Here is an 18,704-nt window from a genome sequence, read left to right as displayed (position 1 = left end):
CAACATATCCGGGGGACCACAAAGGACCAGATCAGGGTGCATCCAGGCCAGGCACCCTTAATGGCAGCCAGGTCATCTATAATCAGGGCCCGCAACTGCAATTGGGACATTTTCCCAAGATCGTTACCCCCAAGGTGTAACACCAATATGTCCGGCACACCGAACCTCTTTACCTTCATCACCAAGAATGCCTTTAGCTCGCGCCAGGACATTCCTCTCACGCCCATCCACCTCACCAAATGACCAAAATCACATGCGGGTCCCTTGCCTGACTCAATCAACCTGGCCGCCCAATGTACAAAGGAGTGCCCAACTATCCATATTCTGCGTGCATCGGAGCCCACACCTATAAAGAAGGAGATGTTTGATATCAGTTAGCGCCTGTCTCTAGGATACCGGAGCGTTAATTCACTAGTTTTGGAAGGGTCTGCCAAAAGAAAAAAGGAATTTGGTGGTTGCCGCACAATTTGGTGCTTAGATGCTTCAATACCAATTGAAGCCACTCCTGGACACAGAAGGGAAGCCACAAACAAGGGGAGGAATGGGTTTGGAAGGGAATTTGGAAAACAAGGAATTACTCGGCCGGAGGAAAAAACGTCTGGACCTGCTGAGGGACTCTTAATTGGAGCCGAATTAGCCGAATTAGATATAGCCGAATTCAGTCCGTCAGATCAGGTAAAAAAGCGTGAAAACTCCGGACACTGGCCCAACAACAGAGTGTGGCTAATCCCCGAGTAGGAAACAATCGGGCAGGGGTAACATAGGAGTACAACCACACAGCTGGAACCCATATATGCATAGACCGTTCAGGGCAGTAGGTGAGGCCTAATATACTTTCTGTATGCTGCAGAGCGCCAACGCCCTAGCCTCTTAATTTCCCTAACCGACTGACCAGCGCTGGCAGCAGATGTTGCAGCTCCAATTCTAAAGGAGTGGGTGCCAAATTCCTCTGGTGACAAACCCAGCTCATCCAAGCATCTCCTGAGCATCCATGCAAATTGGTATCTGGTCAGGGGAGATCCATCGTAGTGCACCAACCAAGAGGCAGCCCCTGTTGGTCGCACTAGCGTATAGCGTTCAGCCATTGCTACCGGACATGCTGATTTGGGTATGACAGAGGCTATGTGCACCCACGTCCCTCTCGCTGCCTGGTCGGTCTTGGACCGCCTAATCCTGCACCAAAGCGACCCTGCATCTATGCGAATGTCTGTATATAACAGCGCGGCAGCCTTAACTTTCGATGCCGCCACCAGCTCTAATATTCTAAAAGCTCCATGAAACGCCATGGAAAAGGCTAAACTGAACAGAAGGGTCTCAAACTCGGAGTCTGCAAACAAACTAATTTTTTCCAACAAGGATAACAAAAGAGGGAAGCTAATGGGACGCCTGCAATCGGGAGCTACAGGAGCAATGCGAGCCCAACCTTTCAAAGCCCTACGCACCAAGAAGCCTTTTGTAAAATCCTGTTTCCCTTTCAGCTGCGCAAAAAATGATATTCCTGCCAGGTAACGCTGCAACAGCTCTAGATTTCCCTGTCCTGTAAAGGCGCCAGACAAAAGATAGGAATAGTTTACTGCCCCGCGTACCTGGCTGTGCTGCCCCTCCGGAAAAAGCCTCCCACTCCGACCAAGCCTGGCGGTATGTTCTAAGAGTAGCCGGCGCTACCGATAATTCCGCTAGCCCCTCCAGTCCGGGCTGATGACCTGCCAAATATAAGCCGGGCACGAGACCCCAACAACGTCAGCATAAGGAGCCAGTTCCCTAAAACGATCCCACTGAAATCGTGAAAGCGCGTCAGCTACTCCATTCTCTGTGCCCGGGACATGCCTAGCCCTAAAGAGGATGTTAAAACGTAGACATTGCAGGAAGAGCTGCGACAGCACCCTCAGAACTAAAGGTGATTTTGCCTTTTGGTTGTTAATCGCATGTACTGTGCTGTAGTTGTCGCACCAAAAGAGTACACTGCGATTAGCAAGCTGCGCGCCCCAGACTTCAATCGCCACCATAATGGGAAACAGTTCAAGGAGCAACATGTCCTTCGTGAGGCCTTTAGTGAAGCACGAAGGGGGCCATGCCTGCGCGCACCAACTACCCCCCAAGAAGCACCCAAACCCTGTTGCGCCAGCAGCGTCGGTGAATAGCTGCAGTGAGCAGCTGTCAATCGCGGGAGCCAGCCAGATGCGAATGCCGTTGAAGTCCTCTAAGAAGGTAGCCCATACGGCTAGGTCGCGCCTGATCTCCGCAGATAGCCGCACTAGATGGTGAGTTCTGGCTACTCCAGAGGTTGCCCTTTCTAACTTCCTACAGAACAGCCTACCCATTGGAATGACCCTACAGGCGAAGTTAAGCTGTCCTAGCAGGGATTGGGCCTGCCGCAACGTAATTTTCCGGGAATCACGGCATGCATCAATGACTTCTCTCAGCTTGGTGACTTTCTCGACAGGTAAACAGCACTGTCCCAGAACTGTGTCTATCTGGATCCCCAGGAAAGACAGGCAGGTCATAGGGCCCTCCGTTTTGTCTTCCGCAATAGGCACCCCGAACTGCGAGAAGACAGAACGAACCGTCTCCAACAACACTGCACAGTTTTCGGAACCTGCTGGGCCAACGCAAAGGAAATCATCCAGGTAGTGAGCGATCCCGCTCAACCCGGATGACCTCTCCACGCACCAATGCAAAAAGCTACTGAACTTCTCGAAAAAATGCACAGGATACGGAGCACCCCATCGGCAAACATTTGTCAATGAAGTATTCCTCCCCTATGCGAAAGCCCATGTACCTAAAGGCATCGGGGTGAAGGGGCATGAGACGAAAGGCCGATTCAATGTCCACCTTCGCCATCAGGGCCCCCGCACCATTGGCCCGGACCATCTCCAGTGCGTCATCAAACGACTGATAAGTCACTGAACAAAATTCCTCTGGGATGGCATCATTTACCGACGAGCCTGCTGGATAAGAAAGGTGCTGGATAAGCCTGTACTTACCAGGAACTTTCTTGGGCACTACCCCAACGGGGGATAGAATTAGATCGGGCAGGGGAGCAAAAGGGAAGGGCCCGGCCATGCGACCTAAACGCAGCTCGGTGCCAACCTTGTCCTTTAAAACTGAGGACAAGGAGCGAGCAGACTGAAGATTTTTAAACTTTCCCCCAACAACTTCACCCTTAATAGGGAGGTGAAAACCCTCGGCAAAGCCTTGCAAAAGAAAATCCGCGGCATTCCTGTCCGGGTATTGGCGGAGCCATGGTGACATGGCCTCGACCCTTACAGGAGTATAGGCTCTATCTAGGGTTGCCTGACGTAGCGGGCCTTGCTGCTGCCGAGGCAGCCGCCCCCCTAGAGGGGCGGCCCCCTCGAAAGCAGTTAAATGCCGGGTGATTGCCTGAGCAGCTTATGCAGACGTGCTTGTAGCGGCACCGCTGCCCCTGATTGCAGAAGGAGTTGTTGAAGCCATAACATTTTCCCTTTGCAGCACCCGGTGTAAAGGACCTACCGCCAGCAGGGAAACGCTTCGGCCCGGCCGTGTCACTCCCCGTGGGACGCTGAGTCACCGCTGTGGCGGGAGTTGGAGCGGCAATAGCTCGCGCGTTCTCCACCGCCTCCACGGGAGTCCTTGTGAGTGCCATCCAGACTTCCACGTCCTTACACCCGAAATCTATGACGTGTAAGCAGTCCTGCTTGCGGCGGAACTGCTCATCGTATGTCCTCCACGCTACTCCACCGTACGTGCGCCTCATCTCATGGACCATGTGAATGTATCGAATTACATTCAAATGCTCTTTTGGCCTATCCTCCAGATAACATGCGGAGAAAACACAGAATCCTGCCAGCCAGTTATCATAGGAGCGGAAGGCTTCCGCCCCTATGCCTCCCTTAGCCTTAGCGGCTTTGTAGGCTTTTTTGGACTCATCAGTTAAACTGAACAAGTCCACAAATTCCCCTTTCTGAATTTTTGACCTACAGCTCTCCCTAAGACCTCTAAGCACGGCAGTGTAGTCGCAGTGCACTACCCCAGGCAGGTTACGGCGCTTGCGCTCCCTCTTTGAAATTGAAGCTGTATGTTTACGCTTGCGACTAAGTGCTTGGCGACCCGCCTCCTTTTTGGCATATTTGGCCGCCTGCTTGCGCGCCTTCTTAGCACTGCCTACCTCGGAGCCACCGGCAGATGAAGAGGAGGAGGAAGAGGAAAAGCGACTAGAGCCCGACCCCACTGTGGAGGAATACGCTACTGAACCAGCACCTTCATCAGTATTTTCCTCACCTGTAGATTCGGGCTGTGCCGCCCAGGTGTCGTCATCCGTGTCATCCTCCAACTCAGCCTCTCCTTCGTCCACAGGGTCAGCTTCTCTCTCATCGGGATCTGAGGAAACAACAGACAAAGGCCTGGCGGGCCTCCTTGTCCCGCTACGGCCAGACCTGCGGCCACTGTAAGCGGTGCTAGCATCCTGCCTGCTAGCAGACCTAGGCTGTGCATCCTGCCCTGCGGGGCTGACATTTCTAAAAGCCCTAACAAACTCAGCACAACCAGGAATAGCTTGCCCCCTAGCAGAAGGTCTGCGGCGGGCAGACCTTGATGACCCGGCTACATCAGGACCCTCCCCTATCAGAGGAGCCAGAGCCCCAGCCATTGATGACAAGGCTGCAGATAACAAAGCTGGATCAAAAGTCGCAGGAGAAGTCCTACGCGCACTTTGGGACCCCCTTGCGGTCTCCCTGTCCCTGCTAACACTCCTGTGTGACCTGCTACTCCTGGTGCTCCCTCTCCCCCTTGATCCAGGAGGGGTCTGTGAGCGCTCATCTCCCTCCTGGCTTAGCCTCTCCCATGACGGCCTATAGCCGTACAGGGGAGTCTCAGGATCAGGGGAAGGGGAAAAACCCCTCTCTGACCCCCTTGATCCTCCCTCAGGCCCTGCATCCACACTGCTCGCTACCCCCCTGCGGCTTCTTGGGCGACTAGGCCCGGCCGCCATGTTATGTGCGGGAGCTGGGCCGCGCAATGGCCGCCGGTCTGGGCTAGCCATCACGCTAGCCTCAGCAGCGCTGACCTCTTCTCTGCTGCCTCCTGCTCCACGTGCCCCGCGAGCAGCGCGGCGGGCGCCGTCAGCAGACCTGCGCCCGCCGCATGACACTGCTCGGCCGCGTCTGGCCGGCTGCACGCGCAGGGGGATGCCGTCGCCGTCGGGCACCCGCTGCGCTGCAGACCCCGTCACGCGACCTCTCCCGGAGCGCCCGGCTCCGCCACTCAAGCGCCCCCTACCACGCCCGGGAGCCTGAAAAGCCTGTGGAAAGCTGCCTTCCACCAACGCAAGGCCGCGGCGGGCGCTCAGTGACACAGCGCGGCCGCCGCGGGCAGCCCTCCGTCCGCGAGCCGCCGCCAGCCCACCGTCAGGAAGCGAAGGAACAGGAGCATCGGCCCCACTGTCCCCACGCCCCCCTCCGGAGCCACCAGCAGCACGCGCCGCAGCGCTGCCTGCCTCAGGTGAGGACGCAGCCTCCCTCCCGGCTCCTAAGGCCTCCGCAAAGCGGGCGGGCGGCCTGACAGCACGCCTTGAGCGGCTGGGGGCAGAGCGGGACATGGTCTTGATTTATGCTAGAGGAGGGCAGAAATAGGGATGCAATTTAAGCTAATGGGCCTAAACCTTCAGAGCAGCAAAATGTGTGTACTCACTCAGAAAATTCTCTGGAAGAAGAGGAAGACTCCTCCTACTCCCAGAGTAATGAACAGAGCCAACAACCCAAATTCAAGACAGCCATAGGCTCTCCATGTCACATGACCTCTAAGGTCACACCCAGCTATCATGTTTAATCTCCTCCATGCCTATGCAGCCATTACGTTTTACAAAACCACCAAAGTTACAGCTGATGTGAATCAATGAGGTACAATTGTTATTACCCTTTATTGTAGCATAAACCATATCATTGCAGCCAGCAGTAAATGCATTGTTCTTTTCATTTAGAAGAGACAGAGGCAAAAAATATATACGTTTATTTTTCTAGATGCAAATGTCTAAGGTAAAATTGAAAATATGTGTTCTAGATTAAATATAGGTTCAATGCAGGGTTGCCTACCCTCCTGGAATAACCGGGAGGATGCCAAAAATCGGATCCTCCTCCCGGCCCCCCGGAAAGGAGGGCAACCCTCCTGGATTCTGGGGGACCCCCAATCCACCCCCCGATTTAGGCCTCTTCCCCCTGACCTCTGCAATTAAATGCCGTAATCCGCTAGAATGACACAATCGCGTCATATTTTAGCCCCGCCCCCTCCACGGAGATCCGTGAATTCGGTTATTTTCCATCCTGGGGGCGGGGATTTATGATGTCACGCTCAAGCCCCGCCCCCAAACTGCTGCTGAAAGTCTCCTCTCTGGGCTTCTCCCGGAGAGGAGACTGAAAATGTTGGTAACCCTGGTTTAATGTCACTGTGGAAGGTAAAGGAGGAACAATATTTTATGGAAAGGCTTATCAAATCTTGGAGAGAGATAAAGTACTAACCAATCACCTTTTAGCTGTCATTTTACCTTGTGTTTGAAAAATGACAGTTAGAAGCCCCCTGGTTGATAGTTCTTTATCTTTCTCAACTTTGCCTTTCTACATGTTTTGACACATCTTCCCCTATATATTTACCCCATTGGCATTTACAGCAGCTGTCTCACAATATCAAGCTAAAACTAATTTCTCTCCCAGTCCCCTCTCTCTCCCTCTGGTGAATTGTGGAGGTGGCATCTTAGAAGTTCAACACCTGCATTACATTCAACCATCTCTCTTAGCATTATACTTATTTTTGTAATAGTCAGTCTCAGGGGGGGCCCTAGATTCTGGAGCATTATACTTATTTTTGTAATAGTCAGTCTCAGGGGGGGCCCTAGATTCTGGAGCCACTATGCAGCTGCATAATGGTAGAGCCAATCCTGGAACTTTCTCTCTTCTAGTGAGTCTGTGTGTGTGCCGATCAAACTTCTCAAAGGCCCCTGTGGCTGTGTGGGAAAAACGTAAGTTATTGGTAAGCACAGTCCTAGGCACAGTTCTGTGTGTATGGCAACTATGGGGGTTATTCAGACCTGATCGTTGGGCTGCTAATTTGCAGTACACTGTGATCATGTAATCACCGAAACAGGCTGATTGGGGCCATAGCTTTGGCGCACCTGCGTTTTCCCTGACACTCCCAGAAAATAGATGGTTACCATCCCCCAAATATCGGCTTCCTGTCAACCAACTTCCAAATGGCTTACGAAAGTATCAGCGATCGTTGCCCGGCTGCAAATCCATATCGAATTCGCACAACAGTGATCAGCTCTGAATAACCCCCTAAAGTCCGCTGTTAATAAATACACACGCAATACCTATTCATACAGTTACCTCATTGCTTGGTTTCAATGACATGTAATGTAAATAGGGATTACTCCTATGTATTTTCCACAATGGTTTCTTTACATTACAAACTATACTATGAATCTAGCTTAGCCTGAACATGTTTCTGTTTCCCCAACACAATGAGCTGTCAGCCCTATCACGTATGCTTGCAACCATATCCACACAATGGCCCTTATTCAGGTCTGATCGTACAAATTTGTCTGCCCCACCTGCAGTGCACATGGGGCCTTATTTTAGTTCACTCTTTCTGACAAAATCCTTCTTAGATGGGCAAAACCATGTGCACTGCAGGTGGGGCAGATGTAACTTGTGCAGATATAATTAGATTTGGGTGGGGTTTTACTTCAAAGTGAGATCTATATTGCAGTGTAAAAATAAAGCAGCCAGTATTTTCCCTTCACAGAAACAAAATAACTCACCCAAATCTAATTCTCTCTGCACATTTTACATCTGCCCCCCTGCAGTGCACATGGTTTTGTCCAATGGTTTTGCCCATTTTGAGAACAAATTTGTACTGCGATCAGATCTGAATAAGGGCCAAAGTGCTTTCAATAATATTAAATGTACATCCATTATATCTGTGCAGGCAGCTTGTCAGGGTTATTATTACCTACACGCCCCATAGGTCTGTATTGTATAACATGATTATGTTTTGGCATTTCATTTGTGAAGCCTTTTTTTCTTAAGCAAAATGACATAATGAATTGTTATTGTACAAATTACAACTTTGTTATTTTTATTGTAAATTATTTTTTTTTTAAAAGTATTACATATTTAGAATTTTTATCAATCTGTAACAAAGCAAAATTTCAAAAATTATACATTTATATCAAAGCTGATGGAGTGCAAAGGAGTGCGCTCCTGTGACAGGCAAATCTGCAGACAATGCTATGGGCCTAATTCAGACCTGACTGCATGACAAATTTGTTCTCAAAATGGGAAAAACCATGTGCACTGCAAGTGGAGCAGATGTAACATGTGCAGAGAGAGTTAGATCTGGGTGGGTAATATTGGCCCTCATTCAGGTTGGCTTGGTAAACTGAGAACATTGCAGCTTACCGAGCACCTGAGATGCCGCCCTGCCAAATGCACCTCCCCCCCCCCAACAAATCCCCTCAGTACCATGCAAGAGGAATTGTACGAGAACACATCCACTCACATGCCTCCACTGATGAAGACAGGGCAGGCAGCGATGGGGCAGGCTTGTTCCGGTGTTAATGTGCGCTCAGCTTTTCAGGCGTTTATATGCTCATGTGTTCGGACAAGTTTGGGTGTGCTCGGAAGAGTTCCAGCGCTCATGGATTTTCTGGTGCTCAGGAGTTCATACGTGCTCAGGCATTCAGGCACTCAAGCTCACGGGTGTTTGGGCAGGTTCGTGCGCTCAGGTATTTGGGTGCTCGGTCACATTCTTGTGCTCAGGTGCTCAGGTGCATTCAGGCTCTCCAGTGTTCAGGGGGCATTAGGGCGCTCAAATATTCGGGCATGTTCGGGTGCTCAGGTATTTGCCCATTTGGACATGTTCGGTGCTCAGGTGTTCAGTCGTGCTTGGGTATTCGGGTGATTGGGCGTTGGGCGCACTCGGGTATTCGGGTGTGTTCGTGAGCTCAGGTCAGGTATTCGGGCGCTCGGGCTATCAGCAAGGAGTGGCATGCGGGCGACGGGATGAGTGATGGGTGGTAGAGCGACGTGTGTGGGGGAGTGACAGTGGGTGCACACCTACATGTCAGTGGCATGCACGGAAATCTTCTGGAGGGAGCCCACGCCGGCAACGCAGCTCACACTGGATAATTTTCACCATACCACTGAAGGGGTACATTTTTTCTGAAATCTTAAGATAATTCTTTGTCAAATTGTATTCTTTGCCCAAAATCTTTTCTCCAGGACTGATGAGGAGTTCAAGGGAAATCTTAACATGAATCAAGTGCCCTAAATTATCAGCATTTTATTCACAGCACCCCTACAATGACGTTTTATTTTTATTTGGAAAAAAATATTAAATGAACTAAATTGTGGCTGCCTGTCATGCTTGGGGTGAGTTATGTGGCGATGTACAGCAGCTGTGCTTCTGATAGTTATGTGTTATGATTGGCAGCCACTAGCACTGGTTTTGCATGTCACTTTGATCATAAATAATGTGATTTGATCCTTGCCTAGGCACGCAGTTTGAGAACCACTGTATTAAACTAAGCATTTGATCATACAAAGATTGAAAATGAATAACACTATCAGAGAGTGTGACTTTTTTATATCACGGCACCCTAGATTAACAAAAAAATTTTTTATGGCACTCTTAGACCAAAAATATCATAATGAGAAATTTAGAAAACAAATTTTTAATTAAATGTATTGTGTTTATATGGTCAGTTATGCGAAAGGGGACAGGATTTGCGAGGGCTAGGAATGTGAGATAAACACTGACATAATTATGGATTTATTTATTTTTATTTAACTATTCTAACACTAATTAAAAATCAGTTTTTAATATACCTTTTAAACAATTATAAATTGGTTAAAAGGTATGCACAAACTACAGTATGCCCCATCATGATAGCCACACCCAGAGCCGGTGCAAGCCACCGGAGCACCCCAGGCGGGAAGGGCGCCCAGGAGGGGGGGAGTGAAACGGCCGCCGGAGCTGCTACGCTCCACGGCAGGGGGGGGAGAGTGAAGGAGCAGCGTCTCGCTCCACGGGGCGAGGGGGTGTGGGGCGGCAGGGGGAGATGGCCACAGCATCACTGCACGGGGGGGCTGGTGAGAGAGAGAGGGAGCCGCACACCTGATGGGGGGGGGGGCTGCTTCAAGTGGCCGCCCTCCAGTGGCTGGCACCCTAGGCATATGCCTAAGGCTGCCTGGTGTTGGCGCCGGCACTGGCCACACCCATATCACAGGCTACACCATCTGTGTAGGCCACACACCCACAGAACTGTTCACGCATCCGTCATATATCCAAAACACTTTGGTAGTACAAGGAAATCCAAGGTTTGAACCCACTTTTGCTATTTTTATACCAATCACCCATACTTCCCCATTCAGCATGGGAATTAGTTTTAAATGTAGATGTAAGCTGCAAAATTGGTTCTCATCCAACAATGGAACATAATAACATAGGGACTTATTCTGGTTGGTGCGTACTTTTCCGTATACTTTCGGATGGCGTTTTTTAGCCGTCTGCGCATGTGTGGGGAATGCTATGCGCATGTGCCACACATGGTCTACGTACTTGTTCTCACTAATACCGTACAGAAATGTGCACCGCAATCACTCGGGAAATATGGGCGTATTATGGGCGTCATTCGGAATGACACAGGGGCGTAGTTTCAAAGTGGGCTAAACTGGGCGGAAACATGGGCGGACACGGGGGAGTGCACTTATTTTGGTGGGCGTGCATTCGGACAGCACACCGAATGCACGCGAACAAAAAGGCTAGAAATATGCGGTGTCCATAAGCAAGTATTGCTTTGCGGACACCACTCGGTCATGCGCTAGGCAATCGGAACGCCTAATCAGGACGGACGCACCTCAACCAATGTCAGCTGAACACAATACAATCATCTACTTTACTCATTACTTGTTAATTACACGCTTGTCACTGCTTCAATTGGAACCATTGCAGCTTAAATGGAACATTACTAAACACACACATATATGCTGCACTTTTCACACACTTTTACACTGCAAATAATGAACACAACTTCATATTATTAATACAAATACACATGTCACTTCTACATGTATCAATTAAACCACACATTTGGGGGAAACAAAAAAACATTTATTAAATGAACTTATAAAATAAATTAGAAACCGTCACAAATTAAAAGGTACCATTGCAGGAATAAAAGTAAATAATATATAATAAATACATGTATTGTAGACATACATAGTCACAGCAGAATCATTAGGAACACATCAGGTGGCTTCACAACAAAAGTATAGCACCAACACTTCAAGTACAGCAGACAGTAATGCTAGACGAAACAGGGCAACAGGGGAACCAAACATGACATTCGAAGCAAGGGCAAATGTGGGTACCCTCTGCACGGAATTGGACACAGGAAGCTGACACACACAGCTCAATGAAAGATTTTGGAAGACATAACGGTGGAGATTAATGCGGACACAAGTTCATTTGCGGGCACGTTTGCCCCTGGCAGGCTCCTTGCCACGTGCAGCAGCTCTCCGGCCACGGTCAGATGGTGGGCCAGGTGGAGCAGATGCTGGGAAGGGGGTGGCTCATCTTCCCCCTCTGGCAGCAGGGAGTGCTGATGGTGGTAATGCACCAGAAACGGATGACATTAGGACCCTATTGCTGGCAACTAGCTCCACCATAAGATCATTATGGCGGAGGAGGAGGTCATTTTGCCGCAGGGCTTGATCAGCCAGCACCTGCAGGCTAGCAGCAATTGATTGCTGGGTGGCAGTCATAGCCTGCAGGCTCTCAGCGATAGTCTGCTGGCTGCTGATCAAACCCTGCAACACCTCCTCGGTCCTACGCACCCGCTCTGATGCCGACTCTCCCTGCTGCTGAATATTGCCAAGCACATGCCCCCACGTGGCCAATTCAGCCGCGGTCAGTGGCTGCTGCTGCTGCTGCACGGGCCTGCTACTGGGGCCAGGTGGCACAGACTCCTCAACCTCCTCAAGATATTCTTGACCAAGCGGTGGGGATGCTGGTGAAAGAGAACATTACAATTACAACACATTCCATGCAAAATTAGAACCAGCTACTTATGGCATGGCAAATAATTACCTTCAAGCAAAGAAGCCATGACTTCCGCTGGGGACTCACTGTCCATGGTGCTCACCCCCCCGGACCTCCTCCACTGCAATGCAGCACTCGGCCATCTCTTCCAGGGGGGTGAGCTTCAGCTTTCCAGGCATGGGGCCAGCCCCAGAAGTGTGGCTGTGTTCCCACCGCTGGGTCAATTTCTTCTTGAGGTTCGTTTTGAAGTCGTGCCACCTGCAATCAAAGTTTACATATTAATACATGTCACTCCTCATGTTTGCTGTAGCACCCATTGCAATCTGCAACATAATACAACATGTGCCTCATGACACCAAACTTAGAATATATTAAATTTGAAAACCAACCCTTAGAAGATACACTCACACTCACCCTACAATAACTATCAATTAAATGACATGGCAAACATGTCTGTGCCTCCAAGCAACGTGACCGCCCATTGACCAACTCCATCTAATATCTAATGTAAACATTACTGGTCTTGTACTGCTCAAATGTAACACACATGAACTTGCCTCTTCTTAACGTGCTCTGTCTCACGAACTTGTGGAGCCACCGCATTAATCTCCGCCGTTATGTCCTCCCAGATCTTCCATCTCCTTGTGTGTGTCAACCGGTCCTGTGGACACTCGATCCAATCCCGTGCCCGGGGCACCAGGATGGCAAGCTCCTGCGCTTCGAATGCCATGTTTCTGGTGGTTGGTTCCTCTGTTGCCCTATTTCGGCCACGACCACTGGCACGGCCACTGCCACGGCCACGGCCACCTGTCGCTGTACTTGAAGTGCTGGCCAGGCTACTCTGTTGGGAAGCCACCTGCTGTGTTCCCAATGATTCTGCTGAGGCTGAAGATGGGCCAGCTGCCGATTGGCCTGATGTCGATGGCCCATCTGGCTGCTCTTCCCCCAATGGCTGGTCTGGGTTGATGGGCACATAGGTGGTGCTGGAGTCCATGCGTGCAAATAGGTCCTGCCACTCCTGCTCTTCCTCAGATAGAGATGCAGACATGTGTGCAACAACATTGCATTTGTAAAACACACCTTTATATACTATTTCTGTAATTGGCGTACATCAGCGACATCCTGCGTTCCGTACGGCCACGTTCCGTACGGCAGCGTCAACCGTGCGGCGCATAGGCCACGCCCCTAGCTGCGGAAATTTTTTAGAAAAAAACCTGGGAAACTTAGTAAGTCTGATTTAGTAGGTAAATGCAGATTTGTACACCAATGACCAAATAAAACTGAGGTCAGACATGAAATGTATATGTGAATGTACATCTGTACTGAGCACTTGTTTGGTATGTAATACAAATGACAATACCCATTCCATATGTAAATCCAGTCCACCACTTATGCACAAGTAATCAGTGCTAGCATCCAAATCACATGTGAAAGCTCTCCAAATTCAGGCTTGATGCTAGCTACTTTTCACTCCACCTCTCTAGTATGGCCCAGTAGAAGGTAAGTGTACACATGGCAGCATGGCCTAATTTTGGGAAAAGGTCTGGCACTATTTGCTATGTTTCAGCTGCATAGCTTTCACTATAAAAAAGCTGTTTAGTACCTTGTGGAGTTAGGTGTAAGTGGCTAGTGATGCAAACTATTTCACCTGTTGCTTATACCCATGTTTGGTGAATGTAATAGATTATATATAATGGGTTACCATCTTATTGTACACTGTCTGTTTAGGAGATAGTAAGTAATGGCATGGTCTGCTAAACTATGCACAGGTACAGCAAGTGTGGGTTTGCGATGCAATGGGTTAGCCATCTGTCCTGGCGCATACACGCTGTTACTGACAAAATGAACAATAAAGTTAATACCAAATATCACTCTGATCAACCAATGACAGGACATGATTGTTTGAATTGTGCCATTGCTAAGATGGCGGCCTATGGTAGAGCAGCACCCTTCTCTGCCGTGGAGCTGAGGGCACTGGTCTCCGTTATGGAGACCAGGCTGGGGCGTGCGGGGCCCTTCATAACAAATCGCCAGAAGCGCCAGGCGTATGCGGCTGCCCGCAGGCGCATATTCACGCGCACCCAGGTGCGCAGGACCATCGCCCAGCTGGAGCGGCGATGGTCTGATCTTAGGCGCCGGGAGCCCGAAAAGCTCCAGCAAATAAGGGCCAGCATTGCACGATGTAAGTGTTTACACATTAAATGGCCAATTGTACATTAATGCTTACATGACCTTTTTTTTCCCAATAAGGTAACCTGGTTCATCATGAGTTAACCATGACATACTCTATCTGTGTGGTACCTCATGTTAGACATGCTGTAATGTGTGTGTAATATGTCATTTTTGGGGATGCAGGATGAATGAACAATTCATGTGACTTATTTAACACTCTGCATTTTGATTTCCCTTACAGCACGTGACCGTGCAAGACGGGCCCCTGAAGAGGGCCAGGAGGAGGAGGCCCCCTCTGAAGAAGTGGCAGAGGCGGAGGCCACAGAAGTGGCAGAGGCGGAGGCCACAGAAGTGGCAGAGGAGGAGGCCACAGAAGTGGCAGAGGAGGAGGTGGCCACTGAGTATATGGCCCACGAGGAGGTGGCCGAGGAGGTTGTGGAAGAGGAGGAGGCATGCGAGGTGGTGGAGGAAGAAGGAATTGGTAGGTAAACATAAGGCATCATTAATAATTGGTGGTAGTACTATTTGTTAGGTACCACTGGTGAATCTAGTGTGTTTTACTCTATTATTAATAAATAAACTAAAGTGGGTTACAACAGACACACTTAGGGGTTAGAGGCCCAAGCTGCAAACGTGGAATCTAGAGCCTCAGGTAGGTGATGCGTTTTTGTTTATGGAGGGCCTTTCTATTTGTTTGGTGTAAGGAAGCGGCTTAGTGCAGCAGCTTCACCTATCTGGCAATGTGACTATGAATCCGGAAGTAAGGGGTAGAGGGACTAGGCTAGCCTTTAAATGTGGTATCCATCCATCCATGTATCCATCCATCCATCCATCCATCCATGTTTCTATCTATCATGCAGTTTAGCTAATAAGCAGTGACATGCAGGATTATATGTATGGCAAAATGTGGCATGTTGTATTGGATGTAGCTTTCTAGTAGATTGGTGAGTGTTAAGGCAGGAGATTTTTCAGTAACATATTCATTAGTGTAAGCCAGTGTGTGTGTGTGTGTGTTTGGGCCCATTTTTATTTTTACCATTACAAACAGTATTGGCTATGTAATTGTTTGTATGTATGATTTCTCATGCTGTAGGTACATAGGATTGACTGTACAAGGTCAACCTGAATAGCATAATTAATGTTGTTCCCCCTTTAACATGCCCACAGATCCACAGAGGCAAGGCGACAGCTTAAGAGGGGCCCTACTCAGGCTGCGGCAGCACCTTCTTGTGATGGCCGCAGAGGTGGAGGCTGTCTGTGACCTGCTGGTCTAATTTTTTATTGTTTTTAAATATTTTGTAAATTTGGAATAAATATTTGTGTTGACAGTTCGAAGTGGTATGTGTGTTATTATTTTATTTTACAGTATAAATATAACTATAAATATATATCTTTAAATAATGGTGTTTAGTTATGTAAGGTGCAAAAGGTATATACATATTCATAGATAACACATGGGCGTAAAGGGGCATGAAAAAACGTTGTGCACTTAGCATGATGAAAGGGTTAATGTAAAGTGGTAGTAAAGTGTTTAATGATCAATTAGAGAAATAATAGATGACCATTAAAAACAATCCCTTTTGAATGAGGTTGGCTAATTGCATAAGCAGGTAATGGCACAGATTTGGGTCTTATGAGAATAGTGTTGAGTTGTGCGTAAATACTCCGCATCGGTGCGTACGGCCAGCTTCCCGTACGTTCTGACGCGGTAAGACCGTGCTTACGCGGTAAGGCCGTGCAGAATCTGTACGTGTCCACCGCACACGCAAGGTTTATATGTCGTCCGTACACACGCCCTGTTCTTAAAGAGTGAGTCCGTCCGAATGCGGGGGCTCAATGGGCGTTTCTACGGATGATGTCCGCATAGCGTGGCGTGCGGCCCGCTCCGTAAGAAGTCGGGAAAGTACGCACCGATCAGAATAAGGGCCATAGTAACATTAACAGTAATTAAGGTTGAAAAAAAGACGTTAGTCCATCGAGTTCAACCTATCTGACTTGTAACTACTGACTTGAGTAAGTCATATCTATAGGATTCCCTTAGTGGCCAAAAATGTATCCAGTAATACACCGGAAGTGAGTTCCAGAATTTTACTGCTCTAATGGTGAAGAAATTCAATATAGAATATCTTTTCCTCAAGCCTCAGAACATGCCTGCGTGTACCTAGTATAGGCCTGTTAGTGAAGCAATCATCTCCCAGTTCCATATGATTCCCAATCCTGTATTTGAACATACTGATCATATCACCTCTCAACTTCCGTTTCTCCAGTGAAAACATATTCAGCCTGGTTAACCTCTCTTTGTATTCTAGTGATTCGAGACCTTTTACTAGCTAAGTCGCCCTTCTCTGTACCTGTTCCAATTTATTTATGTCCTTTTTAAGGTACGGTGCCCAGAACTGAACACAATATTCCAAGTGTGGTCTCACCAATGCCTTGTATGCACTATCACATTGGCAACCCTTGAATCCATTGCCCTTTTAATGCATGTCAGTATCCTGTTTGCTTTTGCTGCTGCACTTGAGCAGTGTGCAATATTACTCAATTTTTCATCTATGATGACCCCCAAGTCCTTCTCTACAGAAGAATTCCCTATAATAACTCCATTTAGCCTATAAGTATAGCTTGTTCATTTTTGTTCCCATAATTAATTACTTTACATTTATCAATGTTAAACCGCATTTTCCACCTTTCCACCCATCTTTCCATTTTACCCTGACTGTTGGAGGTGTTGATATGGACTTTTATATTTGTATTTCGATTTAAATTAATGGACGTTATATTGAGGTATAATTCATTTTCAAGGGCTTTGTCAAAGGCATATACTGTTCCTGTCAATCAACGACCAATGAACAACAAGCTATAGATAAACCTATTACCTCAGCAAGATGCCAGAACTGCTGAATACGTGTTCCACCATATATGTAAATGCTTTAAATAAGTTAGTTAGAATATTCCCATATATGAAACCACCCCCATGCTATTTGTGGCCATAGCTAGAGGTTATAAGGTATATATTGTACCATGTGACTTGAGCTGGGCTGAGCTGTGCTAAGCTGGGTTGAGCTGAGCTGAGATGGGAAAAGCTATAATACCACCTTGAACGATGCCTGAATCATAGAAGCTCAGCCTCCCTGTCTGTCTGAATAAATCACATCACATAATATATAATATGGTCATTATTACATTTTTATTCAACTCATCAGAGGAAATGTGTTTACTGTTGTTTTTAGATCACTGTTGTTTTTAGATCATTTCTTCTGTGAACTTTTTAAATAATTTTTTTCATGCAGATATACCAAGTATTTTGGGGGGTCCTCTGTGCCTCTACGGTAGCTATTTAAAATTGAGGATGAGTGTGTCCCCCAATATTGTAAATTACTATCCATGACATATTCCAGGGCACGGTCTGCAGGTGGAAAGATACCTTTTGGGTAGCGTTGCTGCTGAATAATTGGGGAGTGCAATACCTTAGAGGATCAGGAGGAAATGACATGCACAGTATCCATGCTGATGTATAAGAAAATAATGCTTTAAAGAAGCCTTTTGGTGCACGCATCTCACTATGTTAGAGTGTGACTAGAAGCAGGGCCGGATTAAGGGGGGCCAAGGTAGAAAGGGTGAGTGGTTGTATATTAGATTGTGTATACCTCCCAACATGACCCATTCCAGGAGGGACTGTACTGCGTAAGGTCCTGCACTTATTTTATCTGCTTGGTTTTGCTGCTGCATAAGAGGGAAAGCTAGTGATGTCAGAGTGCTCCATTCTGGGGTGGGGGGGCTTTGATAAAGTGGAGCCCAGGATACTGTATTCCTAGAAGGAGAATTCTCTACATGGGACTGCACATACTGTACTTCACTTCTTCTGTTGGCAGAGTGATACTGATTGCAATATGACTACTGTCTAGAACAAGAGAAGAAGTTGAACTCTCTATTGCTAACAGCAGTCATAGACCACTCTATGGGGGGGGGGCAGTTGGGAGTCCCCCCCAGTCACCCGCATGCACACAGCGACTATTCCTGCAGCCAGAGGGGTTGAGGGCATGGCTAGAAGCTCACAGAGCCTCTGGGCCATGCCCCCACAGGGGCAAAATGGGGCCATGGCCTCGCATAATGACACGATTTGTAGGCCGCCCCCTTCCCGCACAGTTGTCCAGCTACTACCATTCAAGAAGTTGATAGGTATGCACTCATTATTAGCATCTAGGTCCAAGTTCTGGAATGCATTGCATCTACTGTAACAAGGGCATACGGTACCACATGAAACAGGCAGCACATATTCACCAATTTCAAAGCCAAATCCAGATGTATTTATCCAGTGGAGGCTGCTTCCAAGTAGAGATGTGCAGACTCGGATTCCAGAGATCCGAGCCCCCACGAACGTCATAATCCGAGCCCGGTTCCGAGCAGCGCTCTGAGATTCCCGCCTGACTCGGGTCTGTCCGTGTGGTCAGAACGTCATC

This window comes from Crinia signifera, chromosome 5 (genome assembly GCF_055691185.1).
Source record: "Crinia signifera chromosome 5, ASM5569118v1, whole genome shotgun sequence".
Lineage (NCBI taxonomy): Eukaryota > Metazoa > Chordata > Amphibia > Anura > Myobatrachidae > Crinia > Crinia signifera.
Note: the sequence above shows the minus strand (reverse complement) of the source record.